The sequence below is a fragment of the Pinus tabuliformis genome, chromosome 8, assembly GCF_031772625.1.
Source record: "Pinus tabuliformis cultivar Carrire ecotype Pingquan chromosome 8, CPIR1, whole genome shotgun sequence".
Taxonomy (NCBI): Eukaryota; Viridiplantae; Streptophyta; class Pinopsida; order Pinales; family Pinaceae; genus Pinus; species Pinus tabuliformis.
In genome coordinates this window covers 1,317,617,760-1,317,638,236 of record NC_142294.1, presented here as the reverse complement: position 1 = coordinate 1,317,638,236, position 20,477 = coordinate 1,317,617,760, and positions in this window count along the sequence as shown.

Here is a 20,477-nt window from a genome sequence, read left to right as displayed (position 1 = left end):
GCTTGTTGAGCTCCCTATAATCCGGACACATGCGCCATGATCCATCCTTCTTGTGCACCAATACTACTGGAGCAGAGAAAGAACTTTGACTCGGTTGAATTATACCAGCCTCTAGCATTTCTGCAACCATACGTTCAATTTCACTTTTTTGGACATAGGGATATCTGTACGGCCTGATGTTTGGAGGAACACTTCCTGGAATCAGATGAATAGCATGATCATGATCACGCATAGGTGGGAGACCTTTGGGAGTCTCAAATACCTTGGAATGATTGTCCAGGACTTTTTGGAGATCTGGAGAAATAGATGATTCCAATGTGGAAACATCTAGCGAACATAATTGTGCAATTACACCTCTTTGCTCCTTTTTTAGAAGCTTTGTCATACCATTAGAGCTGATTATCTTTCCTGGTTTCCCTGCAATACCCCTTAATTCAACTTCCTTTCCTTCCACAGAAAATTTCATGAAAAGTTCTTGAAAATTAAAAGCTATTGTACCCAAGGATTGTAGCCATTGGACTCCTAGTACAACATCAGCACCTCCCATTGGAATGGAAAGCATTGGGCTAGTCAATACATATTCTCCCATGGATAGCTTGATATTATGGCACTTTCCAGAGCAATTTATTGTTCCTCCATTTGCAATCATCACTTGACACTCTGGTGCTGGATATAGGAAGCAATTCAATTCTTTTGCTACCCTACAATGAATAAAATTGTGGGTGCTTCCTGAATCAATCAACACTATTACCTTTTTCTTCTTGATTTGTCCTTCTATCTTGATGGTTTGAGGAGTGGTAATTCCCGCCAATGCATTACAAGATATGGTCGGATTTATTTGTTCTTCATCTAGGCTTTGTTCCTGGAATATATCCTCTTCTTTTGACCTTTCTTGCTCCTTTTCTTCTTCCTCTTCACAATCTATGTAGAATAATTTCTTCTCAGCACACTTATGACCTTTTGTGTATTTGCTATCACAATTGTAACAAAGCCCTTTTGCTCTTTTTTCTTCCAATTGTTGTGGTGTCAACCTTGTAGGTTGTGGAAGACTATGGGAAACAACACTTCCATCTTTATAGTTGTGAATGGTATGCTTCCTAGTTGCCATAATTTTGCTTTCCATTTTTCTTGCTAACCTGAATGCCTTCTCTAATGAATCAGGTTCCCAAAGGCGCACATCATGTTGGATATTATCCTTTAAAGACCCTATGAACACATCAATCCTATGCTCCTCTGGAATATCTTTTACCCTTATGTTCAATTTTTGGAACTCCTCAATGTGCTCCATTATTGAACCCTTTTGTTTGAGATTATCAATTGGCTAAAAAAAGTGTTGCTTTTTGTATCCTCATAATGTGCTATCAATTCTTCCGTAAAAATTGCCCAAGTGATAAATTGTTTACGAGAACAAAGCCATTGATACCATACAAACTGATTTGGTTCCAAATATAAAGTTTCCATACGTACCTTTTGTGTGTTTTGCACATTATTGAGATCGAAGAATTGCTCCATCTGTAATATCCATGTGGCGGGATCCTTGCCATCAAACTTCCTCATATCGATTTTTGGAACATGGTGAGTCTTCGATCCAACATTAGAGTCTATGGAATCATGATTAACATTTCTTTTGTTCTCATCATGAGTTTCCTTTACTACCTTTTCACCATTAGTAAGTATTTCTTGTAGAAAATTTGTCAAATCTGTCTTCAAATCTGCCATGTCTGTCTTCAAATCTGTCTTCAAATCTGCCATGTTTGTCTTGAAATCTGTCTTCAAATCATCCATCTTAGCTTCCATGCCCTTTATCTTAGATTCCACGCCATTTATCTTAGATTCCACGCCATTTATCTTAGCTTCTGTTAGCTTTTGTGAGCGTGACATATGTTGCACTTGTTCTTGTAATTTTGATATATCATGTAGCATTTCTTCCTCTTCTTCATGAGTCATGCTAGAGCTTTCAGGTTCCTTACTAGGTGTTTGCATTTTCTTTCCTCGGGGCATCAGTTACCGATAATAATGCTTTACTATGCCCTTTGAATTCCGTTAAACTAGCTTACACAAAAATTAAAAAAAAAAACTACACACCTTTTTTCACTTTATAGAAGCCTGATATTGAATCTGATGTATCTCTGTAATTTCAGATCATCCAATTCTAAGGTTACAACCTGTAGTAGCCTTCTGCGTCCTCTTTCCAATGCCACAAGTCTGAGCCCAATTGGATTCTCCAAGGAAGAGTTATGTGAAATCTCCCACAGTGACTTGCTTTTAGACTGGTTCAGTAGAGCGAACTTGTACGACGTGCCACGAGTCACTGTTTCAACCTTTGAATCTGAAACCCACAGACAGGAAACTACAGTCCGTCCTCTTTCTGTACCTTTTTACGAAATTTCAATCCGATCCTTAGAGAGAGAGTTATGACGATTTTCCCCAGGTCACCTGTTTTGAATGTAATTCAGGAGTCTGCAAAAAGGCCAACTTCCACAGATCATATCTCCGAAAATATCGCGCGAAAAGCTCTGAAATTCGGACCCAAGGTTCAGCGCCAATTCGTCTCAAATGGGTTTTTGTTTCGGCTTCTGAAACGTCACATAAAAAAAGTTATAGCGAAAATTCCACGATGAACTGTTTGGAGCAGTGAAACCCTAGAATCCAAAGCTCTGATACCAAATGTTATGAAACCAGCTCAAGAAAAGATAGAAAAGAAAGATCAACGCCTTAGAATTCAGCCTCTTCGAGAGGGAAACCTCCTTTACATTACATAAATGAACAATTCTTGGATGATACAAATGAAAATACCTCCTTTCTATATATAGGAGTCTAAGTGGTCCCAATACACTCAAAGCCTACATAACAATAATATTGTGGGGCACAACAATAACAATAGTGGGCTTCTATGTGGCACAATAGTAACAATATGGGCACTACATGGGTACATCAATATAAATAAGGGGTATAACTACAATAGTAATGGGGTAATCACTAGTATTATAGGGACCCAACAGTGTGTAGGATGGTGTGGATGGTTCCTAGGAGGTCTTAGGTGGCCTTCTGGAGGCTTTTCCCACACTTGGCCTTCAAAAGAAAGCCTACCGGAAAATCTACAGGAGGACACAGGAAATCTATAGGAGGAAAACAAGGCAACTACAGGAGGCCTACAGGAGGAGGCCGAGAGAAGTTTTCATTGTTTTGAGGGTGTGCGAGTGGGTGGAAATGGTGGATGAAGGTTGGAATGAGATGTTAGGGCACCTAAGGTCTACCATGTATCACTGGGAGAGAGGAAGATGATTGGGTTTTCTCAAGGAGAGAGGACTAAGTTCTATGGAAAATGCAGGAAACTAACGCAGAATTGAGGTAAGGTTTGGGTGACCTATAGGGCATGGACCAGATGGAGGATGTGATGGCTGATAAGCTGGCCTACTACAAGAAGAGATCTGTTGTAGAGGAGCTGACAGTCAACCAATAAGATCATGCAAGCAATGGAATGAGTGCATCTAGCAAAACGGAGTTTTGCATCAAAATAATCTAACCTACGATCTATGAAAGGAAATGCTGAGAAATGCTGCAAGAAAGAAAAGCATGAAAGAATACTATTGCAAATAAAGAAGTGAGCATGATGAAGAAGATCCGAAGCAAAGCAAAACTAGACTATTAACCTACTAAAAAGCTACAAACACTATAAGTCCTATGAATGAGGAAAATCTGTGTTTTTGGCACAGCAAGAGGGTCTTTGCGTCAAATCATGGTCCCAAAGGGAGGAAGAGAGGCCAAGGCACTGTTGCTAGCCTTTTGAATCTTCTCTTTATCATTGATTAAGCACAAATGGAAGCAAAGTACTGAATCATCAAAAGCAACCTATTCTTAACCATAAAGAAATACATCTAACAACAACCTAATCTACAAACTGAAATAAAACATACAAATACAAGTAAAGAGGAGCTTGCCTACTTGGATTGGGCCTTAACCCAAGAGCTTCAACCCTCTGAGGTAACTCAGTGCTAGCTCAAAAAGGATTCCATCTTTATTATCAAAACAATAACAAGATTATATGGAACTATAAAAAAATAATAAGCTTGAAGTTGAGCAGAGTTTACATAAGCAAAAATTCAACAAAAATCCAAACGTAGTGAGGCCCTAGGCCTCTCTACTTATACAAATGAAGCTACCAATAGCTTCCTTAAAATCAAGGAGGCTTGGCTCCCAAAACTCGATATAATCATCAGTCATTCTCCACTTGCTCTGCTGCCTCCTAGTGCATGGTTCGACTGCTTGTACTCTGAGCTGAATGAAGGGGAATTCGAAGTGAGGAGTAATAAATGAGGGGGATTCCCTCATATAAGTCCTCTCCTTTTTACACTTCAAGTTCTTGTTGCCATTTGTCTAGTGGATCCTTGACTTTGACCTCAAAATTCATCAATAATCTACATTAAACACATGTTAGACCACATGGCATCATAACTAACTCAACTCACTCCATAAGCATAAATATAATCAGAAAATCATACAATAAGCTAAGAGAATGGTTGATTTGACTAGGTTAGGAGGTAAAATGAGCTCATATAATCACCCATTTATGAGGCTCATCATCACCCCCATACTGAAGGTGTTTCTCATCCTCTAAGCAACTTAGTCCATCTCCTCATCTTTTATGGCCCTGGTGGCCTCCCTAGCATCCCAAGCTTCTGATGTGGTCTACTCTTTTTTTTCATAGAATCCTGCCTTCCTTTCTATATCTTCCCACCTCTCCTCTTCTTCTTCTCTTCTGCCTTCCAACATGCCTAATAGCAGTGGGGGACTTAGTTTGAGGCCAATCCAGTTGACCTTCAGCCTCTGCATGGAGCGCTTGTACATTGATACTCTTCTTAATGCTTCCTTCCTCATGGGGGAATGGTATTCCCTAATCTATAGATTGTGTGGTAGGGTGTTCCATCTCCTCATTCATGCATGCACACAGTCATCCCCAAGTAGCCTTTGCATATCCTCAAAGTGTGCAATGGCTTGTGCCTGATCATTTAGATATCTAGGGGCAATTTGAGGATTATTTGAAAGTAGGTTGTGTGTGCTGATGATTGCCATCGGATCTGATGGCTCAACTCTTATCATTAATGGTTCATTTTTCTCTTTTATCATCAATCTTTTTATTTTTTCCACTCTCAACTCCTCATGGTTCATCCATGAGGCCATGGCCATTAGTTGCAAGTCCCCTAGCCTGGCATTGGGGTCCCACACATTCATGTATGTGAGGGCCATGTTATATACGTATAATTCTGCCATCTTTACCTTATCCTCTGATGTGCTTTGGTCACACAGATCCATAAACTGCCTGTAATCCTGGAAAGGCATTGTGCCTCTTTATCCCAAAGTCTTTATCTGGAATTGTAACCATTGGTCCTTGAGATAGAGGCCATAGGATTTGGCTAGTGTTCTACATTGCAATGCCTTCATGGATAAGCTGGCCATGCATGCCAACAGAGTCTCTTTCTCTTGTAGCTGTCTCCTTAACAATTCATTTTTAGTTTCAAGGTGGCTTCTTGTAATTGCTTCTCTGTCTCTGAGAGAACTCAACTCTCTACCCATTTATCTGATTTTGTTCTCCATATGGCAGATATCCTCAACTCCTTTGGATTTGGATATTTTCATCCACCTATGTGTTCTTATTCTTTCCTTCTCTAATTCAAAGAATAGTGGAATTGCAAATTTTTGTAGAATTATCCTTCCTCCCTCGAGTATATTGTAATAGGAGGCAAGACTAGGCTGGGGATCAGGTTCTTGTAGCTCTGTTGCTTCCTCCTCTACCAGTGGTTGTCCTTCCATTTTTCTCAAGCTTTTGGGTCTCTTGTAGTTTTGACAATGTATCCAGTAGAACTGTCTAAGCATCCTGTACCACTGTTTTTGGGTCCTGTAGTTCTACCTTTTCTTTCCATGTGGAAGATCTAGGAGTCCCCATTTCATATATGATAGGTGTCTTTGAAGGGGATTCTTTCGCTTTGGTAGAGGGTGAATCTTCAAATGTAATTGGAACTTTTAAAGAGGGCTGAGGTTTGCATGTTTTGATTCTTGTGCTCTTCCTAGCCTTGAAATACATGGAGGCCTTTCATTTCCTCTTTTTCTTTGGCTTGATTGGTGTACTGATGGTAGTGAGGGCAGTTGTTACCTCCCTTTCCAGAGTCTCAGGGGACCCTTCTCCTTGTTCTTCTTTTTCTGCCTCTTTTTCTCCTCCTTCTGTCTCTTTTTCTGTCTCTTTTTTCTCTGTTGTTTCTTTAGCTTTCTCCTCCTCTATTTCAGTTCCATCCTCCTTCCTTCCTTGTTCTACTAAGTCACCAGTGGCTTCACCTTCTCCCCCTTGCTACTCTTCCTCCTCACTACTAGTAGGACTGACATCATAGGTTAAGGCCTTTATGTAATCATCAGCTGTCATGTTTCAGAAGAATTCCCATGCCATATGGAGTGTAAATGTATGGAGGGCTTCTTCCACTAGGATTTTGATTAACCCATGGTGAACTAGCTACTCTGAATTCCCTGTTTGAACCTTAGTGTTGGAGTCAATGAGGGACTGCAGGATGAAGTAGGGGATGTTGAGCTTCTGAGGTGTTGGAGTGCCCATGCCATACCTTAATTCATGGAGGATTCTAAAGTGATAACCATAGACAATGTTGTACCCCCCCTCACAGGAAATGTATTTGATTATTTGGTAGCTAACCTCATCACAAGGATATGGTATGCTAGCTCTTCTAATGCCATTTTTATCCTCTACAGGGGTTTCATTATTTTGGAAAAAGTTTTTCTTGGCAGCCTAGCCAATTGATCTCTCATCCTTACTCCAAGGCGGCCCAAGAGGAAGGGTAGTGGCCCTACTGATAAATTCAGGGGTTAGCTCCATGGAAAGACCTCTAAAAGTGATAGTGGCATGAGTCCTTGTGTGGGGGTATCAGAGAGAGAGCAAACTCTTGGTCAATCTCTTCATCAAAACCTTGGAATTTCTCAAAGAAATTCATCCAATTTGCCCTTTTGAAGATGTCCACCACTTGTGGATGTGCATGGAGCCTAGCAGAGTTAGTGGGCTCCTTTCTCATAAACCCTCCTGTCATTTTGTTTATACTCTTTTGGGAAACCAAATTTGGAGATGGAGACAACAATTTTTGAGAAAAATAGAGAAACAAAGGAGACTTTGTTTTTTTTTTTAAATAAGCAGAAAATTTTATGTATTTTCTCCTCTCCTAAAGACTTTATTTCCTCCTAAAATTGAAACCACTTCTTGCATATATTGATATTCAATAGGGGAATGCATGGAACCTACCTCCTCAGACTGAAAATCATGCTAAAACTTGTGTTTTCTCCCTTCAAAACAACTCACTGCCCCTCCTGTAGAACCCTGCTGTCCCTCCTGTAGAATTCCTGTAGGTGCTCCTATAGAACCTGTAGGTGCTCCTGTAGAAAACGCTGAGAGAAGGAATATGGGAGAGATCGATGGAGGACGATGGTTACGAGGTTGTGGGGGCACAAGGAGACTGCTATAGCTGAGTTACGAGGAGAGAATGAAGGAAAAGGTGGTGAGAATGCTCAGGGAGGAGTACTTATTACCCTTTATGGATATTTCCGGTGATGGGGGGTGAGCTGGAAAAGTATACGTTGGCCATATTTGGGCCATTATTCCCCACCTGCCTTGTCATCATGGCCCCTCCTTGTAATCATCCTTCATTATTGCATTGGAGTTCACACTTCCTCCACTACCTGTCCTTGACATCTTTCTTGAGTTGACTGTGCGCACGTGTGGGTGACATCTCGGATGAGTGGAGTCAACTAGATGAAGGTGGCCAAGTTAACTGGCCACCTTTCCCTCATTCAAAATCAATCATCTCGTTTCTTTTTCATGACTTCTAATTACAGAAATGCAAATAGAGGAGTGGGTTAGTTACTTACCTGTGATCCGAATGTATTTACTATGAGGTGCTATGGCTCTCTCTTTGTTGCATGCCTTTATTTCTTCTGATGCATGCTATATGCTTGCTGATGTGTGGATGTGTCTTGCGTAGGTTCTTCTCTGGTTGGTTCTGAGCTTTAGGTGCCTTCTCAACCTTCATGTGTGCATTCTCCTGCTACTGGTGTTGGGTTTTGATGGGATCAACTACTATAGAAATTCCTACAGGAGCTCCTGTAGCTGTTTCTCCCATTGAAACTTCAACTTCTTTCTATGCCTTTGAGGATGATGCCAGAGGTGTAGATAGATATGGAGAGGTAGTAAGTAGGCTTTAGGTGAGGTGGATGGTGCTACTTCCTCTCTTATTTTTTGTTTTTTTTTTCTTTTCTTGAAAAACTGTTTTTTTTTCTGTGTTTTTCTTGGACAGGAAGAAGAATGATGCTTGGGGTGTGATGCAGGCTTGGAAATGATGGCAAGGAGGTTTGAAGACTGTAGGAGGGTTTATAGGTTCTTCATGAAGCTTCCCTATCCCTCAAACTACCTTTTATATCCATTTCTAGCTCTCTGTAATTCCTACAGGAGCCTCCTGTAGAAAACACAGTTTTTGAAAAAGAAGCATAGTGGGGTGAAAGAAATGCCAAAAATGATGGAGAAAAGTGTAGGGAAGGTAGGATAGGTGCTGGTGTGGATGTTAGGGTTCCCTTGGCACCTTCTTCTGCTTCCTGTAGTCCTCCTGCAAACCTGCAATGCAAATGAAAATTAATTTTTCTTTCCCCACCCCCCTTTTTTTTAAAACAACTAGGGCGCCTCAGGGAGGTTTTCACCCTAATTGCCTGCCTCGGGTGCCTCCAAGGGAAGTTTTCACCCAGGGATCTTATTCCTTTTTCTCTTTGTTTTTTTTTTACATCACTAGGCCGCCTCAGAGAAGGTTTTCAACCCAATGATGGGACTCAAGCGCCTCATGGAGGTTTTCACTTGAGTCCTTATTTTTTTATTTCTTTTTGCTTTTTCTTCAGTGAGTGGGTGAAGTGGAGGCTAAGACATGCTCCACTACCATCACTGTCTTATTCAAATCTTCATTGAACTCTCACTTGGAGAGGGGCTTCTTGTAGACTTTCAACCGATGTCCATTGACAATCATGGGAATGGCTTCACCATCAACGGCTCTGATCAAAACTGAACCATTGTCATTGCATTTCTCCACAGTGTAGGGTCCCAACCATATTGTCCTCATCTTGCCTTTGAAATCTTTGTATCTTGAATCATAGAGTAGTGCCCAATCTCCCTCTTAGAATTGCTTCTCCTCGATATTTTTGTCATGCCATATTTTTATCTAAAGCTGAACTCCCTCTGTATGGAGAAGGGCTTGCAATCTGTGTTCATCCAATCCATTGAGCTGATGTAATCTTTCTTTCTATGCATGGCTGAGGTCTAGGTCCATTTGAGCTGCCATACTTAGGGTATTGAATTCAAATTCTATGGACAACAAAGCCTTCTTCCCATAAACCAGTTCATAGGGTGTGAACCCTGTGGTGGTCTTCCATGTTGTGTTGTAGGCGCAAATAGCCTTAATTAATCTGTCTGCCCAGTATTTTTTGCTGCTACTCACTACCTTGGTCAGGATCCCTTCCAATGCTCTATTAGTGACCTCCACTTACCCATTGGATTGTGGATGGTAAGGGGTAGAAGTCCTGTGATTGATTATATGGTATGTGAGTAGGTCTTCAATCAAATTGGAAGTGAACCGACTTCCTTGATTTGTTAGCAACTCTCTTGGATACCCAAACTTGTAGAATATGTTTTCTCTCAAAAAATCAACTACTTTTTCCTCTATGACTGCTCTGATTGCCTTTGTCTCTGCCCCCTTTATCAGGTAATCAGTGCACACAGTGATGTATTATTTCTTCTTTGAAGGACGGCTGATAGGACCCACAAAGTCCATGCCCCACTTCTCAAATGGCTCAAAGGTCACTTGAGGTTGCATGGGCATCTCATCCTTTGGAGTAGGTTTCCCCATCCTCTGACACCGATCACACTGGATGGTATATCTCCTCACATCCTGATGAAGAGTGGGCCAATAGTAGGCTGCTTGCAATATCTTGAAGGCTGTTATTTTTGTTGCAAAATGACCTCCACAATGCCCGTCATGAAAACTCAGGAGGATGTCAAAGACTTCCTCCTCCCTGACACATCTTCTCAAGATATGATCTGGGCCATGTTTGAAGAGATTGCCCCCAATTCAGGTTAAAGGGGCGCTTTCCCTTACTATCTTGCTCTTCTCTTTTGAGGACATGTGAGGTGGGAACTGTGCTGAAACCAAGTAGTTTGCTATATTAGAAAACCATGGAGAGAGTACTGAGATAGAAAATAGATGTTCATCTAGCATTTGGTCATCCACCATTCCTTATTCACTTGCAAGCAAATTTACTCTAGACAAAAAGTCAACAACAACATCTTCTTTACCAGGCTTATCAATAATGGTCAAATCAAACTACTACAGTAAAAGTAGTCATCTAATAATGAGCATTTACATCTGGTTTGTTCATTAAATATCTAATTGGATCATGATCAGTGTGCACAAAGGTTTGATAGCTTGTGATATAATGTCTGAATTTTTTTAAGGAATGCACGACAGCTAGGAGTTCCTTCTCGGTCACTGTATAGTTTAGCTTTGCCTTTGACAAGTTTTTGCTTATAAAGTATATGGCATAAGGTAAATTTTCATCAATTTGTCCTAAGGGTGCTCCTATTGCTTTGTTCGAGGCATTTGTGTGAATGTGGAAAGGTAGGGCCCAGTTTAGGCCTCTCAGAATTGGGGTGGTCACTAACTTGCTCTTCAAGGTATCTAGGGCTTCTTGACAGTTTTCTAACCATACGAACTCAACATCTTTGCCTAAGAGGCTAAACAAAGGAGAGGCTAGCTTGCTAAAACCTTTAATGAATCTCCTATAATACCTAGCTAAGCCTAGGAAAATTTTGACATCTCTCACCTTTTGAGGAGGTGGACCCTTTGGATGATGGCAATTTTGTTGGGGTCCACCTAGAGTCCCCGCTGAGATATTGCATGACCTAACACTATTCCTTCAGTCATAAAAAGTTCACATTTTTCCGAAATGAGGGATAGGTTCATCTCAACACACTTGTCAAGAACTTTTCCTAGGTTAGATAAAGCTTCCTGAAAGTCAGAGCCATAAGGAGTAAATTCATCCATGTATATCTCTACTGCATCATGAACTAATTCAGAAAATATACTTAGCACCGCTCTTTGGAAAGTGGCTGGAGCATTACACAAACAAAAAGGAAGGACCCGGTATGCAACAGTACCCCAAGGACAAGTGAAAGTGGTCTTATCTTGGTCTTCTGGGCTGATTTGAATCTGATTGTACCTGCTAAACCCATCTAGGAAAGAGAAAAACTTTTTTCTTGCTAGAACGTCTAACACTTGATCTATGAAAGGTAAAGGAAAATGGTCCTTTTTCATGGCTTTGTTCAATTCCCCATAGTTGACACAGATTCTCCACTTACCATTTTTGTTTGGCACTAGCACCAAAGGAGAGACCCATTCATTGTCAGAGTTGGGATAGATGAATCCCGCATCAAGTAATTTCTGCAGTTCTTCCTTAACAATATCTTTAAGTGCTGGATTCATCCTCTTTGATGTATATATGATGAATACATACTTAAGGGTGCACTCCCTTCATCTCCTTATACCTGCAGGTGAAGGCATCTAGCTGTTTTCTCAGCAGGCTACACAGTTCCTCCTCCTGGGACGTGGATAGATATGGATTGATTTTCAAGGTTCTTTCTGGGCGAAACTCTATATTCTTAACACAGAGAGAAGTGGAGTCGGCTGCACAGGGATCAGTTGAGGGATTGTTTTGGGTTTCTCTTACTATTTCCTCTAATGGTGATACATCGGGAGGTGGATTTTGAATCAGATTTTCAATCATATCATCCTAATCTTGATTCCCCCCCCCCCCTGGCGATTTCTAATGCATAAAGTGGTGTAGAATAGACTTCATCCTCATCTTCCTCCTCCAACCAGAGAGGTAGATCATGTTCTAGCAAGGGTTGGGAAGGCGGATATAGGATTAACTGCTTGGACATGTGCCCGTTCTTTATGGTCATGTTCCCAGCTTGACAGTTGATGTAGGCATTGGCGGTAGCCAACCAAGGTCTTCCTAGAATGAGAGGATACCCAGTGAGCTTTTCCTTTGGTTGGATAACTAAGAAATCAACAGGGTACTCCCAAGAATCAATGGAGACCATCACATCGTCCATAATCCCCTTAGGGGTCACGGTGGAGTGGTCTGCTAGCTGTAGCACAATCATGGTCTTCCTCAAGGAGCCCTGGAAGTTAATTTTAAGCATTGTGTCCTTTTTCATCGCATTAATGGCAGCTCCCAGATGAATCAAGGTATGTGGGATCATGGTGCCATTGATGTGGACATCAACTATTGGGCTTGCAGGGTCCAGATATTTTGGACAGATTACTTGTGCTAACATCAGGTCAGACAATTGTCCTATGACATTGATGGTTGGGGCATCTCTCTTACGCCTTCCTAGATGCCTAAAGCACTTCTCTTTGATCAACCTATTGTAGATAAGCACACATTTTATGGCTTGGACAAGTGGTATCTTCATACATAAATGTTTCAATTCTCCTAGGAGTTCAGTTTCTTCTGGGGTAGGCTGGACTGTCATGGGTAGTCTCTCAGGAAAGGGTGGAATTGCTTTAGGTTCACTTTCCTCTTTATCTTCCTCAACCTCCCTGGGTGGAGGCTGGCTATCTGGGAGAACTTTCCTAGATCGCAAGTTAATTTCCTGAATCTCCATAGGATAAGTTGAGCATCATGGTTCCCCACTATACACTTGTTGAGCCTGTCTGTTGTTCGGGTTCGGATTTGGCTGGGCAGGAATTTGGGGTTGCTTTAGTGGTGGAGGCAAAAGAGCGGGAAGAGAGTTGTATTGGGGCCTCCACCCCTGATGAGATGCATTCCACTAAGGTTGTGGCTGAGAATAGGATTGAAATGAATGAGTGGCTTATTGGGCATGATATTGAGATGTGAAGGACCAAGGAGGAGGTGTGGACCAGGAGGGATGAGCAGGGGGGCCCCAAGAAGGTATGGAAGTGACTTGGTTGGGGTTGTAGTATGCCTGAGATGTCCCCTGCGTCCCCTGCTGGTATGGTCTAGGTCCATGGAGCCTCCTTTGGTTTATGTAATAGAGCTGTTCAGTGTCTCCCTCAACCCATTGATATACATCTTTAAGTCCAGGTAAGGAAGGGCACTTATCTATAGAATGATTTTCTTCATAGACTGAATAAACCTCTATAGAGTTCAATGGGAATTCATTCCTAGGGTACCTCCTGGTGCATCTAGGGAAAAAAATGGCCAAAGCCCTGTCTTCTTCCTCTTGTTTCGTTTTGATATGTAAGGTATCCATTTGCATGGCAAGAGTCTGCAACATCTCACTCTTGAAGTCTTCCAACATGTTTTGAATTTCTCCTTTAATGGATGAGTTAGAGGAAGAGGTACTGGCTATGGGTTGGCTCCCCCTACCTTTCTTCCTGGCTGCTCTAGAATGGTTTCTAAAAGTAGTCTTTATGTCCTCATAGGATAGTTGGTAGATGTCTCCCCCGGCCAGTTGATGGAGGGTGTCTAAAAGATCTTTCCAAATTCGCCTGAGCAGGACCAGCTTCAGAGACTCAGGGTCAAGTGTACGTCTAACCCTTTTGTAACTAAGTTGGAACCTCTCTTCATAGTCTTCTAGGGACTCATCACTTCCTATGGTCATTTGGAAAATTTCTTCTTTAGTATCTTTTAACCTACAATAGTCTCGCTACTTGTTGTTAAAGGCTTGCTGTATCTGAGCCCAAGTTATGATGCTATTGCTAGGTAATCCCATGAACCAACTGTTGGGGTCCAGGGATGAACAATTTATTCACCCTATCTCGACATTAGTTTATCAATCTAGGTGCGTATCCTTTCAAGGCAATGTGCAACGCATATGCAGTGGCAAACACGTAATCCGTTCCAACCAAGGGTTTGTTGCTTAAGTTTAGAACATGGATGTAAGATTAAACTAATTAAAAAACTTCAGAAATAATTATAAATAGTAAAGGACTGGAACAACAAACATAAACTGATAAATGATACACATACAAAGATGAAACACCTGATCAGAAGAGCGGGCCCAGCTCTCTGATCAGGGCTGCGTTCGTCACAGAAAAGATTGAAACAACGAAACAAGTCATATTATATTAATCCGTAACAATTGATTACAATGCTGATGTGAGAACCCCCATTCACAGGAACAACCTACATTTTATACATAGTGTAGGAGAATAAGAGATCTCCCTGAAACATGGTAACTGCAGATACAAAGATATACATCAGTTGGAACAGCACCAACACCAGATGTCCGAGATAACAAAAAAGCCCAAGAATAGTTTAGGGAACCTATGCCCCAAGTTGCGCGACCTCCTTATGGCTAGTCGTTACTAGATCTGTTGTGAGATGCTGAGGTGAGGGTTCCTGTTCTTCATGCTATGGTCAAACACATGTTTTACTACCGCAAATAGATAGACTCCGTGAGTTTTACTTCATTAATTAAAGTATTCCTATTGGACAAGTCAGGGGTATTTACCTTGTAAATTTAGCATAATAGCATGGGTAAATGAGTACAAACAGGTAAAAAATCATCATAGAAATGGACATAAATATGGCCCAATTTGGTACCCAACATCTTCCCCCAACTAGCCTTTTGCATGTCCTCATGCAGTCCACCACCTTCGCAGATCTAGGTTCCATAGAATGTAGGTTTCATGAAGCTGGGCAAGATCATATTCCGCAGCCATCTCTATCCCTGGAACTTTAAACCCATCCCAAAGGAGAACTTCCTTCCACGAATCCTTCGGAACATCATAAGCTGGAGTATAAATTTCGGCAGGCAACCAAAGAATAGGAAACTAAAACCGGATTCCCATCCACTGGGTCCCACATGTCTAGACATATGCCACATACCTGGGCACTCTAGTAAGTACTCGTGTGAAATTTGGTGCCCCAAAAGGTTCCATGCTCCGGACAACTGTAGGTGACATCATCCACCTTCTTTGACAACAATCAAGGGCCTCTTTTTGAAATGTGGTGAGTTGCTTGACACAAAGATCAAGACACCATCTTTGTGTCCTCACCATTCTGTCTTTGTTTCCCCCAATCCCCAGAAAGGTGGTGTGCTTATTGAACATTGTGTCTGACCTCTCATGTTCTCCTCTTAGTATAAATGGCTTTGTAACTTGATTGGATTTAAAAGTATTACAAACCTTCTGCTAGTGAATCTGATTGAAAGCATAAGAGGTGAGGGCCTTTAAATGAATGTCCCCTACATATGGAACTGGGTTAAAATCTCTGTCTAGATGTAGTAGATACCTATGCAAGTAAAAATTGCACATCAGATGTTGCGTTCGCACATCGTGACTCCTCAAAATTCAAAGGAATTGTACACCATCCTCTATCTCATAGCTGATCTCATTCTTAATGATTTCCATGCAAAATGAAAGGAAACATTCATGAAAAAATAAAGAATAACAAGAAGCAGGGGGACGACATGCCATAACCTCTTGCACCAGATTGAACATCTGCACCTTATCGGCCTTCAATTCTGGCACTTGCTTTTCCAACTACTCCATTTTCAGCTACTACTTTACATGCCTTAACCTCATAACATCTATGCGATCCACATATCCAAAGATGGTTATGGAGGCTCTTTCTTCAGTCCTCCTGATCTCATTTTTGTTTTGAGCCGCAGTAGATTTCCAGGACTGTATTTCAGCCATTAAGGCATACTCCCGATCTTCAAACATTCGTTCAACCGGGTCTGTCTAATTGGCAGCAGAAGTCATGTTTATCTGGTCCACTTGGGTTTCTTCTTCAACCCCAATAGTTTTGGCCTTTTTGGCTTGCCACTTGTACTTCTTTATTTGTTTTTGCATTCTGTGCACCTTCTTTCTCAATTTCCTTACCTCCATTTTGAGTCACATTGTCTCCCTGAATTGAAGCCGATACTTTTGCTTCACTGCAAGCCTTCACTGTTCACACAACTCTATCCACTCTTGCTTAACCAATACTTCCTCCATTTTGGCAGTTGGAGGTAAATCCCTTGAAGCATCTTTTGCTGTCTTGACTGTTGGATTTTCCCTCACTGGGCTCTTCTTTAATTACTTCGTTCTTCACAGCCTCCTTGCCTGGCTATATCGTTGGCTCATTCGTCAGGACCATTTCACTTGGTCCCTCCTCTTCTCCAATGGTGATTTCCTCTTCATGCACATGCACTGCGAATGATGATGCCCTGGTGAGATGCTCTCCCGCTGATGTGCTTGTTGGGATTCCTCCTAGTTCTCTAGCCTCCGGGACCTCTATCTCTTTTCTCCTTTCTTGCTCCAAGGTGTCCGCCTCCTGAGTAGCTTCCAACTTGTATGTTCGTGGCCTTTGTGAAAGATTCAAAGCCACATGAATGGTGAAATCTTTTTCTTTGTTCTGTCGACAGGAACGAGTTACCCTCTCTCCTATTTGAATAGAGGAGAAGAAAGAGAACTGGGGTGCATCTTCAATATTTGGCCCCGAAGTCGACACTGGTTCTTGTGGGTCAACGTAAACCTTGCACCCTAGTTCTCCCACTGCTTCCTCCACAGGTCCCATGGTTTCCTCTACCCTAGGCCCTCCTTGTCTCTTTTCCTCCTCCATTAGCTCTATGGTGACATGGGATCCTTGTGGGGTACCCTCAGTCACCATATTGACCACTTCATCCACGCTGGACTATTGTGGGTATGATGCTGTGGTTGCCAAATTATCACCTTGCTCTACTAGTTCCATGGGCGAAGCTGGTTCTTGTGGGACAACCTCAGTCATGGTACTAGCAGGCCTTTCTGTATCAACTCCCATATTTGCCATTGACTCCACAATTTTGTCTTGCTCTTGGGGCCTCATCTCCAAGTTCCTCTGTCTCCATCTCCATTTCTTCCGACTCCTCCTGGTTGACATACGCATATTCTACAACATCCTCCTCCATAGATTCAGGTTTTTCTGCCCTGGCGACCATAACAACTGCTATTTTTTCCTCTGTGGAGTCCCAAAACAGCTTCCACGGAATCGAGATTTGTCTGATGGCATTCATTATTAGCAGCTGAACTAACCCATAATGAGTGATGACCGCCAACACCTGTTGCACCCCTGAGCCGAATGTGCCATTAAGTGAAGGCTCCTTAGTAGAAAATAGGGCACATTCATTGAGAAAGCTTCTGCCCGTGGAAATCATAGGTGAGATAATATGCAGAGATAGTACTTGAAGATGGTGGAGTATCTTCCTTCGCACGTCATATATTTTATGACGAATTCTGCTACTCCTCCCCAAGGATGTGGTAGCGAATTTCTGTCATACCCCCGACCTTTCTGTGCTATACTCTCTCCTGCTTGAAGAAAATCCTTGGGGAATTCGGGAAGGTCGGTCCTTCTCGAGAACCATCATTGCCGACTTGAGGAAGCCCACTGACTTCCGCGATGATTTCCTCTGTTACAGGGATCTCAATTCCATAGACCTGAGGGCCTCCTTCTCCCAAATTCAATGTAAATTCCACCGTCATTTCCTCATTGTACCCCCTCAATCTATCGAAATGGACATCCTAGCCTACGCTTTCGAACACCTACCACACCTCTTGATTGTTATGAATTCTCCTTGTATTCTCAAGTTCATGTCGAATAGATCGGCCACCCATTGTTGCAAAGGCGAAATCAGCACGTCGACTGCAGTTGGCTGGCAAGGGAGAGTGACAGGTCTCCAAACCGTTGGAAATTGAAATAATGTCATGGTTGATTTGGGAAAAATCAGACGAACAATACTGGTACGTATGGAAATGATGACAGATTTAGGTGGTACTAAGGGATGTTCCAGAAAATTAAATACGACGTGTGGGGAGGATGCCTGATATGACTTGGCACATACGAATATGCATCCCAACATTTTAAAAGTATGATTATGGAGTACTAAAATCATTAGATTCAGTTAGGTGGGATTTATGTGTAATAGATGCTTTTTACCAGTTACGTCGTCATTCATTATGACGGTTCCACCCCCCCCCCAAACTTAATGATGACCATCCTCGGTACGTTTAATTGTCCTTTCTGGAATATTTAATTAAATCCATAAAATGATGGAGACGTACCTACGGACCTACCTGGTGGAGTGATAGCATAACGAGTAGCAGCAACAGTGAGTAGCAGCAACAGTGAGTAACAACAACAATGAGTAGCAACAACAGTGAGTAACAATAGTTTCGAAGTAATGACACTGGTGGAGTAACAGTAGTTGTGGAGTAACGACAGTTCCAGAGTGACGGCACTGACGGAGTAACGACAGTTGTGGAGTAATGGCAATTCTAGAGTAATGGTAGTTGCAGAGTAACGACACCAGCAGAGTAATGGCAGTTGCAGAGTAACGAAAGTTCCAGAGTGACGACACTGGCAGAGTAACGATAGTTGTGGAGTAACAAAAGTTCTAGAGTAATGGAAGTTCCAGAGTAATGACACCGACGGAGTAACAACATTTGCAGAGTAATGGTAGCTCCAGAGTAATGGCACTGGCGGAGTAATGGCAGTTACAAAGTAACGGTAGTTACGGAGTAACGGTAGTTATGGAGTAACAACACTTAGTGGAGTAACAACACTTAGTGACACACACCAATGGAATGTAGCACATATTAATGATGGTACTGGTGGAGTAAAAGCATTGAGTGTTACATTTCTCCTCTCCATATTTCTTTGTTATTCCTACAAAAACAAACAAGTAAGTAGGAAAAAATATTATATATATATATATATATATATATATATATATATATATATATATATATATTCATTTTTTTTGTTTGAATTATTTATTTATTTTTTTAAGGTAGAGTGAGGGTATCTTCTTTTCCAATGACCATTAAATCAGATTTAGTAGAAAGATTTTTAAAAAAAGCATCTTTAGAAGCTGGATGGTGGTATAACTTAAGATGGTGTCCATTTTCCAGGAACGAGGTATGGTTCTCATCTATTGTAACAAGTATAACCGTTCCGTTGTCAAACACCATGTCTACTTGATATGGACCCATCCGGTGAGTGCAAAGATTGCCTTTGAAATCCTTAGATCGGGAGTCATACAATAGCGCCAAGTCTCCCACATGAAACACCTTAGTTTTGATAATTTTTTCATGCCATTTCATTCTCTGCTGTTGAACAGTAGTAGTTCTCTAGACAACCACTGCTCGAATCTCATCCAACTCATTCAGTTGCTCTAGTCGGTGTTTCTATTCTTTTGATAGATCGAGGCCTACTTCCAGCCTTGTTTTCAGTGTACTTATCTCAAATTATACCAGAAACAAGGGGGATTTCCCATAGACTAATTCAAATGGAGAAAACTCTGTTGTATTCCTCCATGTTGTTCTGTATGCCCATAATGCTTCAGGAAGTTTTTGTGCCCAGTCCCAGTGATGGCTTGCCAATGTCTTTGTCAAGATATTTTCCAATACCTTGTTTGTGCTTTCTACTTGTCCATTCGCCTGGGGGTGATAGGGGGTTCTTACTCTATGTTTGACCCCATGTTTCTGCATCAATTTTTCTATCACATGAGATGTAAACTATGATCCACTGTATGATGCGATTTCCCTTGGAGTCCTATACCAGGCAAAGATTTCTTCAAAAAGAAAGTCTGCCACCACTTGCTCTGTTGCTCTCATGACTGCTCTAGCTTCCACCCATTTAGTTATGTAGTCGGTATAGACAAGGATGTAAGCCTTCTGATGAGAAGGTGGGTTGAAGGGCCCAACAAAATCGATGGCCCGTTTCTTAAACGGTTCAAGGACTATCTGGGGCTGAAGAGGCATTTCATCTACTTTCCTAGGTTGTCCCATCCGTTGATAGCTATCACACCTTCGAACATAATCCCGAGTGTCACGAGAGATGGAGGGCCAAGATTATTCCATTTGCAGCACCTTATGACCTGTTCTTTTGTGAGCAAAATGCCCTCCACAGGGTCCATTGTGTGTAGCTTTTAATATCTCAAAAATATCATCTCCTACCACACAGTGCTGAATCTATTGGTCAACCCCTGTATGGAAGAGATATCTTGCCGTCCATGAATATTGGGTACTCTGGTGAATGATCTTCCTTTGCTCCTTATTGGACAAGTGACGAGGCACTTTACCTGTAGCAAGATAATTAGCAATATCTGCATACCACGGAGTGTTAACAGAAACTGCAAAAATATGCCCATCTAGGAAATTATCTTCAATTGGTGTATCCTTACCATCATGTTCTATCCTAGATAAGAAATTTGCAACCACATTGTCCTTCCCTAGTTTATCTACTATAGTAATATCAAATTCCTGTAGTAGAAACAACCATCTTGTAATACAACCAGGGGTAACAGGGTTGTTCATTAAATACCTGATCGCTGCATGATTAGTATGCACAAAAGTAGGATACTTGGTAAGGTAATTCCAGAACTTATTGATGGCATAAACGAC